The 15,785-nt window shown below is 35.3% G+C and overlaps 1 protein-coding gene across 1 annotated transcript in view; it reads right to left on the bottom strand.

The window, feature by feature from the left end:
- LOC121408317 (NADH dehydrogenase (ubiquinone) complex I, assembly factor 6-like) overlaps nt 1-15,785 on the bottom strand; it is a 37,014-nt gene that overhangs the window by 10,599 nt on the left and 10,630 nt on the right. The window lies entirely within an intron of this gene.

Raw genomic sequence — 15,785 nt, 5'->3', positions numbered from 1 at the left:
CCCCCCCAAAAAAAAAAAAGATATTAATCATGCTCGGGTCATGCAAAAGCAGTTTAAAATTTCAATGTGAACGAAGAAATTAACAGGAGCCCATATGAAGAAAGATCTAGCATTATTTGTACTCACATTGTTTCTTCCTAACTCGACCCAATCACAATCGTCTGCATGCATAGGCGGCGGAAGCGGGGGGGGGGACAGGTCCCAAAAAATCTTTGAGGGGGGGGGGGTGATCCCCCCCGCCTAATTTTTTCTTTTTTTTTTTTTTTGCTTGTCAATTTTGTTTCCTGCGTCCCCCCTTAATTCTGGTGGACCCCTCCTTAAAATGTCTCTTGTCCCCCCCTAAACTTTTTTTTTTATGCTTGTCAATTTTTTTTACATGTGCCCATCACAAAATTTCAGGTAGACCCCCTCTAATTTTTTTGGCTTCCGCTGCCAATGTCTGCATGTACAATTTTCCTTGTCAACTCTTAACGTGACACATTTTGCTAGTGTCAGCAAGGCTCGTATTTTGCTTGCATAATTATTTATTACTCTTGTTGATATCATTGCCATTTGTATACCAATATATATTATCATAATTGTTATCATTAAAGCTTGTTTAAAATAAATATCTCACTAGTTCCAGCATGTTAATTTCATCTATTATTTTGTAGTTTTGTCTTCCCTTCTTTTCTATATGTAAATCCCTTCTTTTTATTCTCACTTAGTCCTTCTTTCCCTCTTCCTATTTTTGTCCTACTCATATACGTGTAATTTGTATTCCTTGTTCGTCTGCAATAATATGATGGTAATGATAATAAACAACTATGATGATGGTGATGATAATCCTATAATAAACAATGTTAATGATGAGTGGTGTGAATATGGTGTTATGATGATGAGGACGAGAAGGTTCACGATGTGCTGATGATTACAATGATTTAAGTGATTGTACAATAATGGTGGTTACTTATAGCACACAGGTCTCATGGCGAATCAAGAAAAATAAGCACAATTAAACATTAGAAACTGGAAAAGAATAGAATTTTTAATTATGAATAGGACTATCTCAAGCGAATTTTGAAACTTCATATTAACCCCCCAGTATTAATGATTGTATATTTCTTCATGCTCTGTGTATTTGTATAATTCCATTTTGATACTGTTATGTTATGTTTTTTATGTATAAGCTCTGTACAATTCAGCTTTTGCTGCGAACAGTCTTGAAATAAAATGCCATTATTATCATAAGGCTAATCGTATTTTACAATCGAGATAAAGCTTCATGCACTGAAAATACATGCGGGAATACATGTATGGGGGGAGAAAGCAAACTGAATGGTGTATTAGTAGAAGAATTTGAAGGTTATGATGATGAAATGGCGACAATGAGTATGACGTACATGTAGCGATGATGATGGAGAATGGGCAAGTAAGAGACACTTTTATAACTACATACATAATATACATCTGTCAGCGGTGAATTGATGAGATTGATGCATATGTAATCCTTACTAAAGGCAACCGATTTGATGATTTAGAACATTACACAGTAAGATATTCCATGTCTCGATGATACATGTAGGAACAAATTCTAGTACATGTACGTTTTATTCCAAAATCGGGTCGCAGATCGATGTGCAGTGGCCCTTAAGAAACTAAATGACAGCATCGGAATTGATTAAATTCTTTTAAAAGAATGAGCAGTTAATGATTTTCCTGAGTGATTCTCATCAAGACATACTCAAATCCAAGATTTAAAGAGGCTCCAATTACGGCCTTCCCACCTATGAATTGCCATCAGACGCCGTATATGAATGACGTAGCTCAGGGAGCTGCAACTCGATCTCTTCAGTTTGTGCAAGGTTCGATCCTATACTGAGAACGAACGGCCAATAAACCAGGTACGCCTACAATATCAGAAATTTGCCCCTATACCTTTTTTCATGCTGGTCCAAGTCTATCCTGTGCTTGCAGGAACCTTTCTTTCTAAGATCTGTTTTTTTTAATGCTTATTTTCCTCAGCATTATGTTCTGATCCACAAACTTTATAGGGCCTATACATGTACATATAATACTAAGACTCATTTTCTCCATCTCTCAATTATAGATATCGAATAACCTATGATCATTCCTTTAAATCCCATCCCCGCATATTTCCTTCGAACTTAATACTCATTTCTGAACTTGAGAGTTGCATCAATGAGCTTCTAAATTGAGTGTCCCCCTCCCCAGGGGGGGGGCACTTCAAGTCTTCCATTGACGAGTGGATACAATGCGCGACCAAAGAAACTCATTTAAAAAAACTCATTTTTCTGAATTACAATTGGTATCCAAAGATGGATCAGGTGTGTAAGCATGATTTTTTTTTGGGGGGGGGATATCGTCCACTGAAAAAAGAGGGGTTGTAGCAGCCGCGGGTAGTAGGATCTATACATGTAGTGTGTTTGCTTTTATCAATGGAATCATGTCTAGTGCAGACTCCCGACCAGAGTGTTTTCTTTGTTTTAAAGCATATATTCTCATGGGCGGATCCAAGGGGGGGGGCATTTCACAGAGGAAATTTTGACAACAGAAAAGGGTTCTCTGTTGTGTATCAATGACATCTTTCCATTATACCCACCCCATCGGGAGCACACTTACATGTGAACTGCCTATTTACTGATTTTAAAGTGATTATTGCTCTCAAAGGGGGTGGATGGTCGCACCGTCCAGATGTACCCCCTTGGATACACCACTGAACAAAGCTAAATGGACACTTTTTGTAGGTTGTCCCAAAATAAGGGCCGGCTCGACCCCCCCCCCTTCGTTGGAATCGCCCCTGCTCCTGCCAGAGAAAGCTTTTGTTTCTTTTCGTGTCTTATATTTAAAAAAAATCACTATCTTATCGTCATCATCATCTTCATCTTTCTCGCCATCATCATCATCCAAATGCTGACCAAGTGACATTACATGTATGTTGGTTCGGGGGGGGGGGTGGGTCATTAATAGAGTGTATTATTCACTACTAATACTATTTTGTTTCCATTTATCTGCTTATATTTCTTGCATTTTATATTTATTTTGTATAATTTATACTTATTGTTTTGTTGTTTTGAACAAAATATTGGCAATCGCCAGTGACATTCTAATAAATTCAATTCACTAAAGCCGCGACACGACAAATCATCCTACTGTATACTGCGTTCTATTGTGCCCATTGTTAGCTGCTTTTTGTATTTTTCACATCTCTGTCTATTACTCGCGAAACCCGCAAGACGGCGTAATTAATTGACCCGTGCCAGGGGATCGCTACTTGCATGTACATGTAAATGTACACTGTAGCTACGGGCGTTCACCTCTACGTTTCAATTGTAACCATGTATACATGATAAAGATATATTCCTTAAATATTTTCTGTACAATGTACTTCATTTTGTAGAGAATATTTCTTTCCATTTCAAATTTCTCAGGACCAGTTTGACCTCTATTTTGTAGTTGAAAACTTTTTTTTGGGGGGGGGCTTTTCAAATTTATATCAGCACCCCCACTTAAAAAAAATCCCAAGTCTATATCAAATGATTCACCTTCATTTAGTCTAACAGTCATTTAGTCCAATCGTCATTTTCCTCCAATCACCATATTGTCTTTGACCATTTCATCTCATAACCAGTTGGTCTATAATACTTATAATAGCAAATCCATCAATCTCGTACTTGTTTCTCTCTCTCTCGCTCTTCTCTAATCAGCTCACCGCACTGCCCATATCTTCTCAGAAAACAACTTGATGAAGCATAACGAATTTCGGTAGAAATATACAGAGAAAGTATTTTAAGATATGAAATGGGCAATCAACTCTCTCGTGTTTTTTAATCATTCGCTCTCCCCTTTTTTTCCCTACATGTAAGTTTCGTCCTCTTCTCCCCCAGCATTTTCTCCTTTGCTATTTCTTCCGTATCACCCTCTCATTTCTCCTTTCTTTCTGTCACTTATCTTCCTTTCCATCCCCCTCTCCCTTTCATGTCTTGATATTCTCTTTTCCTCCCTTTTCTTTCCCATCTTCCATTCCTTTTGTTTCTTTCTCTTTTTTTTATACCCTTTCCTTTCCCCTCTCCCCTTTCTTTTCCTTCACTTTTATTTTTCATCTTTCCTTTCCCCTTCCCCTTCTTTCTTTTACTTCTCCCCTTTTCTTCCCTTTAGTTCTCCTGTCAATTCTTTTTTAGAGGGGGGGGGCATTAATTCCCATGGAAACCTTATCAGGGTAGGATTTTAAAGGGATAGTCAGGGCAAAAAAAATCTAAATAAATAGAGGATTAAATTCACAGAGAAAAATGCTGAAAATTTCATCACAATCGATAACAAGTAGAAGTTATTAAATGCACATCGATCGTCATGAATATTCAATAGGTGGGCTGATGATGTCACATCCCTACTTTCCTTTTTCTTATGTAATTACATGAAATCATAATGTTCCATTTTTCATACATGGGTTAAATGTGTCTACATCAAATTGTTTTAGTTCTTGGTAGAAATTTGTGAATAAATCTGATTTCATAGAATAAAATGCAAAAGAACAAGTGGGATGTGACGTTATTAGCCCACCTGATGAATATTCATAAATACATGGCTAGAACTGTTTAACTGGAATAATGTGAATCTTTAAAATTCAATAACTTCATTAATTTGCTCTACGATTTTGATCAAATTTTCAGCATTTTGCTTTGTGAATTTTATACTCTACATGTATTAAGATATAAATATCTCCTGCCTGGACCTTCTGTTTAAGTGGGTGTCTGTTGATACGGAGCATGGAGGTTACAACCTGTGGTTTTATCACGTCATTGAGGAATTCAACCCGAACCGCTTTTTTTCTACCCGCTCTCTGCCAGGGCACGTGGGGCTTGAGACACGATCAGTTTGAGCAGGTCCTACTTAGAGAGTCCATGGATTGGGCATGGACCTATCACATCCTTTGTAATAGGTCCATGGTTTGGGCAATCATCTCTCTCGTGTGCGTGGGTTTTTTTAATCACTCACCCCTCCTCCTACTTTTCTTTTCCCTTCTTTTCTTTCCCTTAGTTTCGTCCTCTATGCCCCCTTTTTTCCCCCCTCCCTAGCCTTTTCTCCTTCTGCTATTTCTTCCATCTCTCCAGAAGACGTCTCTACCTTCTCTTTTACTCTCTCTCCCTTTCATGTCTTTATTCTCTTTTTCCTTACTTTTCTTTCTCATCTCCATTCCTTCTCTTTTTCGTTTTATACATATACACCCTTTCCTTTCCCCTCTCCCCTTCATTTCTTTTCCCCCCTCCCATTCCCTCTGTTACTTCTCCCCCTTTTCTTCCTTTAGTTCTCCTTCTGTCTTTCTCCTTTTTTGCCCTACATAAGTCGTTTTGCAACAATGCTCTGGTATTCAGATATGATTTACATCTTCTCCCGAAAGAAAGAAAATTAATGAATATTAAAAGTGACATTACATGAGTTTGTATTTAATCAATTTTATGGTGCTACTATTTTGATAATCTGACCAAAGACATAGACTACAGTCCATTGATATTGCATATAAACATTCTTTAATTCAATTGATAAGCAAAAATCAGTGAAAAAATCTCACATTATTACAGATTGTTACATGACAAAAAGCACAATAGTCAATGACAGGTGAGTTACATACAAATGTATTGCAAAAATAAGTACATGTATTCCCACAAATAATCGGAAAACTCAATTAAAATTAATACTTCATCTCACATAAGCAATTTCCAAGGAAATTTTATTTTCATATATTTTGTATATACATGTACTTTTAAAAAGATGTACTGTAAATCACAAATCTAAAATGGTTCAACTGTTCTCTAAAAACATTGATCATTTCCTGAAATAAACTCCATAAAATATATTGTGTAATCTCCTATGGACCATTTCAAAGGAGTTTGTATTTTTATCAAGAACAAAATTTTACATGAAAATTGTAGGGTAATTTATAGATATGATGATTTATGACCTAAAAGGGGCTGTCTAAACTATCCTAATAGAATGTAAATTGTATGGGACTATTTATAATTCACTCAAATAAATTTTATTGCATAAGTCATACATGTAGTACATTACAACAGTCTAATATTTGCCATATGACTATAACATGAAAAATCGCATGAGTTATATAAAAAGGCATTAAAAAAATAGTATTCACAAAAAGTAATGGTCCGCAAACTTTCTAAAATATATTTTGTCATCTCATGCCACTTCCAAGCCGATTGTTCTCTTCTTTTTTTTATCTAGATAGAATTTTAATACGAAAATGTGTAAGGCAAATTATAAATAGAAAAACGGTCAACTGTGACCTACACGTAAAAATAGCCTGTCTTGCTCATTTCTTTAAATAATATTTATTTCATGAGATAACACACATTTTAAGAAATTATGTTCAAGAATAGTAGATTTTCACTTTGTCATGATAATTGAACATGTGCATCAAATTGAAAGTCACGATGAAAGTCACCGTGCCTCACACTGTCCGTCTTTTTAGGTTCCGATTCTGTGCGTCGATCCCTTTCACGCACCTCTTCCAGACTTGTTCCTGGGATTCTCCACCTTTCGGGCACAAAGCGAACGTCGCACAGCGAATGGCCCCCATCCTCTCTGGGTCCATAGCAGGATTCCTTATGCCCATCACATTTCTGTTGATCCTTTCTTCTCTCAGGAAGAGAAGATTAACAAGTCTCCTAGACACGTCCCTGTGGCAAGGGGCAAATGGGAGCAGAGAGTCCATCACCTGCTTTGTGACTTGCATAGTCCTCTTGCCGTCATCTGTGACGAACTCCAGCCGCCTCGTGATTTCGTCTCTGCTACGGACCTTGTTCGATCTTACATTACTCTGGCTGTGCAGACTTCTCAGGTGTGTCAGTTCCAACTCCATGCGGTTGATCTGTTGGGTTTTCCTTCTGTCTTCTTCCTTCAGCTCAACAATCTTGTCCCACAAGAAACCCACAACTGGGTCTTCGGCAATTTGTGAAAGTACTGCAGGGGGTACCGGTGCTTCCTGTTCAGGTGGTGGCAGCCATCGTGGTGCTGGCGGCCGTCGTGGTGCTGGTGGTGGCAGCCGTCGTGGTGCATGTGGTGGCGGCTGTCGTGGTGCTGGTGGTGGCGGCTGTCGTGGTGCTGGTGGTGGCGGCTGTCGTGGTGCTAGTGGTGGTGGTCCTCGAGGTGGTGGTCGTCTGAGTGGTGGTATTGGTGATCGAGGAGCTGATTGGAGTGGTAGCCCTCTGGGTGGTGGTGTTGGTGATCGAGGAGCTGGTGGGGGTGATGGCCCTCTGAGTGATGGTTGCAGTCGGGATGCTGATCGATGAACTGATAATGGTGATAGAGGAGCTGGTTGGAGTGGCAGTACTCTGGGTGGCGATGGTCGTCGTCGAGGTAGGGCTGGAGGTAGTGATCGAGGAATGGCTGCTGGTTCTACAGCTGGTGGAGGAGGTGGAACCAGTTCTCGAGGTGCTGATGGCGGTGGTGGAGGTTGACGAGGAGCCGTTGCTTCTGGCGGTGCCTCCCTGCTTTCTCTCATCTCCTCCAATCTCTGCAAACCCAATGCGACGAGGTCCTCGATTGGTGTTTTCGTGTGGTACATCATTGCTCCTTCTTTGGAGTTGACAGCAGGGCGTGGGGCCTGGCCGGCAATCATGGTCTCTTTCTGTGCAAGGAGACAATAAGAGAAGTAGAATAATCAATTAGAGATGTTACATAAAATTTTGAAACACAGGTACGTTCGTTCGTTCGTTTCGTTTATTTATTTCCATTTCTGGTAAAAAACATTCAAATACAATCAAATATTTACAAAAAGAAAACATATGAATATCAATACCAAGAATATGGGGGAGCCAGCAGAGGCCATTGGCCTTTCAAAGGCTGGGCTCAAAAGACATATTGAAATATACATAATATAGAGAGAGAAAGGGGGGTACATTTATGTCTGAATTGTGATGGGTAAATTATATATTACTTAAGATTCCTTCATAAGATGTATTTTATACTTTCGTTTTAATGAGGCAATAGATGGGGACATTTTTATATTATCAGGTATTGCATTCCAAGTAATTACTTCAGAATATTTTACAGATTTACGTGAAGTTTGATATTTCAACAGAGGAATATACATGTTATTAGCATGTCTTGTATTAAGTGTATGGGCATCCTTTGTCATTTTAAACATATCATAAAAAATATGGGGAAGCAAGTTTTTATTATACATGTACATAAATGATCCAACTTGCAGTTCATGTATTTGAAATATAGTTAGCATATTAAATTTTCTAAAAAGAGGTCCAGATGGAGTTCTCGGATGAGAGTTTGTAATTGCACGTAGTGCTCTTTTTTGTAGAACATACAATTTATTTAGAAGAATTTTAGCACAATGCCCCCAAGTTACAATACAGTAAGACAGATGGGGAAGGATAATAGCATTATATATATTAATCAATATTTTCAAAGGAACAAAGTGTCTTATTTTGTATAATATACCAATTGCATACGAGATCTTTCGCAGGATGATATTAATATGTGGAGTCCAAGTAAGATTTTCATCAATTGTCACTCCAAGAAATGTGGTGTTTGATACCTGTTGTATATTAAAATTATTGATTGTAACATCGCAGATTTGTTCAAAGAGTTTTTTATTTTTTGGTTTGAATATCATATAATTAGTTTTTTGAGAATTAACCAGTAATTTATTAGCCAAAAACCACATCTCCAATTTTGGTAGTTCCAAAGTAATTATATTAGATATATCATGGGCATTTTTACCAGATACAAAAAGGTTTGTGTCATCTGCGAATATGATTGGACGAAAGTTTGGGGTTACATATTGCATATCGTTAACATATAATAGAAAAAATAACGGGCCTAAAATGGATCCTTGCGGAACTCCTGCATGTTAGCAATTTAGAATTAATACCATCTATGCATACAAATTGTTTTCTATTATATAAATAACTCTGTATCCATGCTAAAGAAATTCCTCTAAACCCATAAAATTGCAACTTCCGTTATAAAATATGGTGATTTATTGAGTCAAACGCTTTCGACAAATCTAGAAATATTCCAATAAATCTAGAAATATTCCACGTTTGTTTTAACAATCAATCTCCCTTTAAATGACAAGTCCACCCTAACAAAAAAGTTGATTTGAATAAAAAGAGAAAATAAAACAAGCATAACACTGAAAATTTCATCAAAATCGGATGTAAAATAAGAAAGTTATGACATTTTAAAGTGTCGCCTAATTTCAAAACACAGTTTATGCACATCCTGGTCGGTATGCAAATGAGGAGACTGACGATGACATCATCCGCTCACTATTTCTTCTGTATTTTCTTATGTGAAATATATTCATCTTCCACTATTTCTTTTGTATTTTATTATGTGAAATATATTCTAATTTTCTCCTCACTGTCAAGTGATACAATTAATTCCTCCCTGAACATGTGGAATTAGCATTGTTTAATACTATATGGTTCAGTCAAATTGATCCTTATTGTCAAATCTATAAAAAAAAATGAAATATTGTATTATTCAAACAATAAAAAACAAAAGAAATAGTGAGTGATGGACATCATCGACTGAGTCATCTAGATGTGCATATCACTGTTTTGTGAAAATAAGCGAATTTTTAAAATGTTATAACTTTCTTATTTTAAATCCGATTTTGATGAAATTTTAAGCACTATGCTAGTTTGCTTTTCCTCTATTTTTATAACATTTCCTGGGGTGGACTTGACCCTTAATTATTATAAATATAGATAAAAAAATTTATCAAGTAGTTGGTTAAATTCAACTCATTTATTTAATCTGGAAGATTTTATTAGGATGCTACCATAAGTCAACACAAAAGTAATCCTACAATGTGGGAAATCTGATTACTACCAATATTGTAGTAATTTCATGAATCAATTACCCACCCCCCCCCTGAATAAAAAAAAATTACAAAAAAATAGAACACCACTACAGTGCGTATCAAAAAAAACGGGACAGATTTGAAAAGTCTATAAAATTTTTGTTTCAAATTATGATCTCTATATTTTGGTGTCAATAGGTGCTCTGAAGTCTTATCCTTCAAATGTCATTAAAATAATTTAGTTTTGTTCATGCTTGAGCGAACACGGAATGTTTTTGTCTGGGGTTAAAAAGGAGGCTTGCGCCAAAATGGCATAAAATGATAAATATGATGGTCGGACTTCTTGCTAATCAACAAACTTCCTCTTAACCTTTTCATTATCTTTACCATTATTTTTTAATTATCCGGTCAAAATTTCCAAATCTACTTATTTGCTTGAATATTTCTTATGTTGTTCCTTTTTAATATGTTCTCTTTTAGCTTTGAATATTCCTTCTTCAGGCAAGACATTTTTTTTTCAACCAAAGTATGGGAGAGCTTGTTTTTTTTTCAAATCCTTTCATTGTGTGCTACAAAGTTTATGGTGCCTTTGAACATTGGCATACTGAGGGGTGGGGGCTTGGGGTACTCAATCCCCCATCAATTAAAAAAAAATCATGACCAAGATTTTTGCTTGCTCGCTTTACAACTCTTTAATACATTTTACCCGATCTGCCATATCTTGCTCCTTCAAAATTGACTCAATACACCATTGCCTTTGAAAGACATGAGTTCTTTCCTGTTTGTACACTCAAGAACATAATTAAACTTGGTGAAGGATTCAATAACCCCTTGTAAATGGATTCATGTCATTTAAAGGTATCATATCATAATTTGTTTCACATAATAAAAGGATTTGAACAATTACAAATTCTCCCAATTAATGATGTAAATCTTCTTACTTGGGTTGACAAAAAGTCTTCTTTTCTTACTTATAAAAGAAAATTAAAAGGTAAAAGAAGTTTAAATGAAAAACAAAATAATTCAGGTAAATAAATAAATTAGTTAATGAAATTCGACAGCATAATTCGACAATTATGGCAAAGATAATGAAAAGATTAAGAGAAAGTCTGCTGATTAGCCAAAAGTCTAATCATCAAATTTCTCATTTCTGCCATTTTGGCGCAAGCCTCTTTTTGAACCCCCGACAAAAACATCCCATGTTCGCTCAAGCATGAACAAAATTTATTTTTTTTAAATGGCATTTGAGAGATAAGATCTAAGAGCATCTATTAACATCAAAATATAGATACAATATTTTGAAACAAATTTTTTATAGACTTTTCAAAACTGTCCCCTTTTTTATACGCACTGTACAGGCACAAAAGTCATTAGCCCTCGCCATATTAACAATATCTGATTTTTCTAAGTCAGAACAACTCGTAAGATGTACTTGGTGATAACTTCTTTTCTTTTACCAGAAGAGTGGTGCAGGATACTCCCCCCCCCTGCAAAACACTAATGGGTAAAGAATTAATATATGTACTATGAACCTACCTTCTTTGTCACTTTAGTTGTAGCCTTGGGATGTTTGGTTGGCGCTGGTGGCTGTGGAGGTGCAGTTTTCTTTGTTCTAGTCGGTCCTAATGCACTCTGAAAAGCAAGAGTATTTCTTTAGTTTGATATCATTTGAATTACGGCAGTGAAAAGGCACCAATCTCGTATTTCAAAAATAGTGGAACATATTAATGCATATTAATAAAGTTTTTTAAGAATTAATGTCATTATCATATAGAATACAATATACATTTATCAATACTTCAGCGAAATTGTAAAATCATACCTTTTCAAAGTCACATGTACATGTACAATATGTAGGTCTATGCAGCCAATTTGGAATTCCCACACTCATAGAGTGACCCCTTTCAACTTTCTTGCTGTTTTATTAACACTTGAAAAATGTTTAAACTTTAAACTGCATCTCAAATGGTCTTCTTTTTTGTGAATTACGAGCAATGTAACTTGGGATGAAGTTTAATTTTCTAACCTGCTTCCCTGATGTTCTCCGAAGTTTCCTTGAAGGTTTAACACAGTCACCTGCATCAGCAACCAGGGGACGCTTCCTTGGAGGTTGCACAGGAACAGCCACATTGGTATCATCTTGCTCTGGAGCCTCTGCAATATGCTCGTACCTAAACTGCCTTCCTCCATGTTCAGTTTTAGTTATCTAATAAAAAGTGAAAAGAGTGAAATATGAAAGTAAACAGAGTGTACACCTGATAATACTAGGAATCACTTTCAATCTAAATTAAGATTTCGATCAGAAATGAGATGTTTATGTTATCGATTAAAACATGTCATAAAATCAGAACCATGGATATTGTGCAACATATGAAAATAAAAATCTACACAAAATTAAGAGGCAGAGCAGTGGACATGAAATAAAGTGGCAGTAATGAGGGAATTTGGATGGATGTAAGATCAATTTCTAATCTAATGAACACTTTTAGATTCATTAAACGAATGAACACTTCATTTATATTTTACTTATTATAAGTAAAACACCACTTAAGTAGGCAAGCATGCAACTTGAAATTAATCTCCTGTGGTTGCATACTGTATAATTTGGTGTGACAAAAATATAACAATTTGCTCATGCAGAATGCATTTGTATGACAAATGTAAATACTAACCATTCCTCAAAAGGGGTCGTTTGTCCTGATAGTAGCAATCTCGCCCCTTGAACCATCACCTTTTACAAGTTGAAATTTGTCCCCCGATTGCAGATTGAACGGTGAAGTACCAGGCCACAGTTCCTTCTCCAGTTCACGAGGTAGCAGCCTTTTCAAAAGAGAAACCCCCAGGTCCGTGGTAGGAATATCCGAAATGATGTTTCTGTAGTTTGTCCATCTGGAATGAAAAAAACGATGAAAATGTATATAAGTGCGGCGGATTCAACAGTTAAAGTATGCATAAATCTGTGCCAGATTGAAACAGTTAGAAACCTTGGAAATATTGAAATTTCATGTCATTATGAGCCGATCAGCAGCCACAAGCCAGATGAGACGAATCATACGTGTAACATTACCATGAGTAAATTCATTTCAAAATGGCTCAAGTCACGGAGGAAAAACAAAAATAAGTGTTACATTATGGCCTGGCAATATATAATACTTTTCAACTTTCTCACTCATGAGAACAGAATTTTAAAGGACAAGTCCACCCCAACAAAAAGTTTATTTGAATGGTGAGAAAGTTGTAAATTGTAATATTAGTTTTGTTACATTTTGTTGTGCAAAGTATTTCTATTTCATTTAAACTTCATTTTCCTTTGTCTTAACCGCTTAGAGGCAATTTTGCGGTATATAAAATTGTTATTATTATTATAATATAGACTACCGCTATTTAACTTTCTCACTCATGAGAACTTATTTTTAATACAACATGTAACTAATGCAATCTCATCCAACACGTATATGTACAAAGCAATGGCAATTAGCAATGGGCATGTGTCCGTAAAAAGCAGTGTTTAAAAAGTTCGTTTTTTTTAATTAACAGGACAATTTTCTCTAAATGTTAGTAATATGAGTGGTGTGGCATTTATTATTAATATTCTATCAATTGTCCCCCCCCCCACAATTTCCACTATTTTGTCGGAGCAATACCAAGAATCGGATGGCCAATAATCATAATAAAAGCAAGTCTGAATCTAAAGACTACATTGTATGTAATTTGCCCAGTGCATTATACAATCAACAAATGTTTTCCTTGCCATATTGAAAGCAATATCAATTTCATAAAATTCCATTATAAAATTTCAAGTGTCTGATATTAACAGGACAATTTCCTAATTTTCTCTTAATGTCTGCAATAAGAGTGGTATTGTTTTTTTTTCAATAATTATTATTCTATCAATTCAATTGCTTTTTCCCATGCAAATTTGTCTATTTTGTGGGAGCAACATAAATAAGAAGAATCATACATGTACGTAAGATTACAATGAGTAAATTTATTTTGAATTGGTTAAACTTAAGGATAAAGGAAAAACAAAAATCAGTGTGCAATTAAGGTCTGGCAATATAGACTTTTCAATACCTATTTCATAAAATTCCATCAAATATATTGTGTCCACAAAAACCTGTGCTTAAAAAGTTAGACTAATTTAAAAATTAACAGGACAGTTATCTAAACTTTTCTAAATGCTTGCAATATGAGTGGTATGGTTTTTTTTATATTTTTTTTCTGTTTTTATTGGTTTTCATAAAATAACAGTAACAAACAATATAGGCTGACAATAAGTTCAAGGCTATTTAAACACATTAACAAGCTAAATTATCTAAAGTTAACTTGATAATCAGCCACAAACATCCATCCTCACAACATACCACTCTCACATACACAGACCCACAGACCCACACACACACACGCACGTCTTCCCAATGTTAAAAGCTTGTATAAAGTTTAACTTTCTTCATACTTTCCTATGTTATAAAAGAGGACCCTCATTACTGCATAACAAGTACAAATTACATCAAATAAGTAAAATAATTGAAACAGGATAAATTTCCTTAAAACTGTATGGTCCATTTCTTAAAATGAGCACTCAGCTTATTCTTTTTTTGAGCTATCTTATATTCTACATTTTGTTTTGATTTAACCATTGAGATAAAAGCTTCAAACCTCAGTTCTTTCTCCTGAAATTTGCAAGAGTAAATGTAAAATTTCAAATACAAAAATAGAACATTAATACAAGAGTCATGTTTACTTCCCGTATGTACACCAAACAAATAATTGAAATTTGAGAATACTAATTCACGGGAAATGTCAAAATTAGTATATATTTTATCCATCAAATTTTCCCAGAAAGGGACTACTTTATTACCGTTGCAAAATAAATGATCCAATGTTTCAGGTTCTTCTGAGCAAAAATAACAATCGGGGGAATCTCGTTTCCTTATCCTAAACAAAAAGGCATTAACTCCAAAAGCATTGTGAAAAATCTTAAAATAAAAACTTCTCAGTTGAGTTTCTATTGTACATCTAAAGTTATCCCTGTGTATTATGGACCAGTCTATCTCTTTAGGCTGGCGCCCAAAAAGCTCTTCCCACTTACTCTCCCTCTTAGTATTGGAAGTACAATACTTTTTTTGTAACATATCATATGCATGTTTAGGTTTTTTCTTTTGAATCAATAAATTATTAACAATCTTCCTAAAAATATCTTCATCTGTGTGCACAGCATCATCAAACCAGCTAAGATAGATTCCATTCATGAGAGAATCATATTTTCTACGGTCCCTAATAGGAATGTCAAATTCGATAACCAAATCTTCAAATAATTTTGCATTACCAACACCATCATATAATTGTGAGATGGAATAAATACCTTTCGCATACCATATTGGATAATAAAAATAAGACCTGTGCTTTAACCTCACATTCCTATTCCACCAAATAAATTCTTGTAAATGATATTGGCTGTAACCAAATTCATTAAGCATATTTTGCCTATACAGATACCAAGCTTTGATAGATTCTATCACTTGACAATTTTTTAACTTAGACAAAACGTTTTTTTTTAATAATTATTCTATCAATTTATGGCATTTTTTAAATTATCATTCTACTAAGGAATATGCTCAGTACATTGTACAATCAACAAATGTTTTCCTTGCTGTAACGAAAGCAATATCTATTTCATAAAATTAAAAAAATGACAATTTCCAAAACCATGTGATAAAGTAATAAGTTCATACAACACTATCCGACCTGACCCTAATAAACATTGTCCGCTAAAACTTATAATTTTTCTGCACATTTACTTTGACCCTTTGTCATTCCATCAAATTGAACTGGCAATTACAAACCATGTGAAAAATGATGAAGTGAGAAGTTTGTACAATACCGGTACTCTAGATCAGACCTGACCTATTTCATAAAATCGCCACGCTGGCGATTTGCAGAC

This window comes from Lytechinus variegatus, chromosome 2 (assembly GCF_018143015.1).
Source record: "Lytechinus variegatus isolate NC3 chromosome 2, Lvar_3.0, whole genome shotgun sequence".
NCBI lineage: Eukaryota > Metazoa > Echinodermata > Echinoidea > Temnopleuroida > Toxopneustidae > Lytechinus > Lytechinus variegatus.
This window is presented reverse-complemented; position numbering and strand designations above follow the sequence as displayed.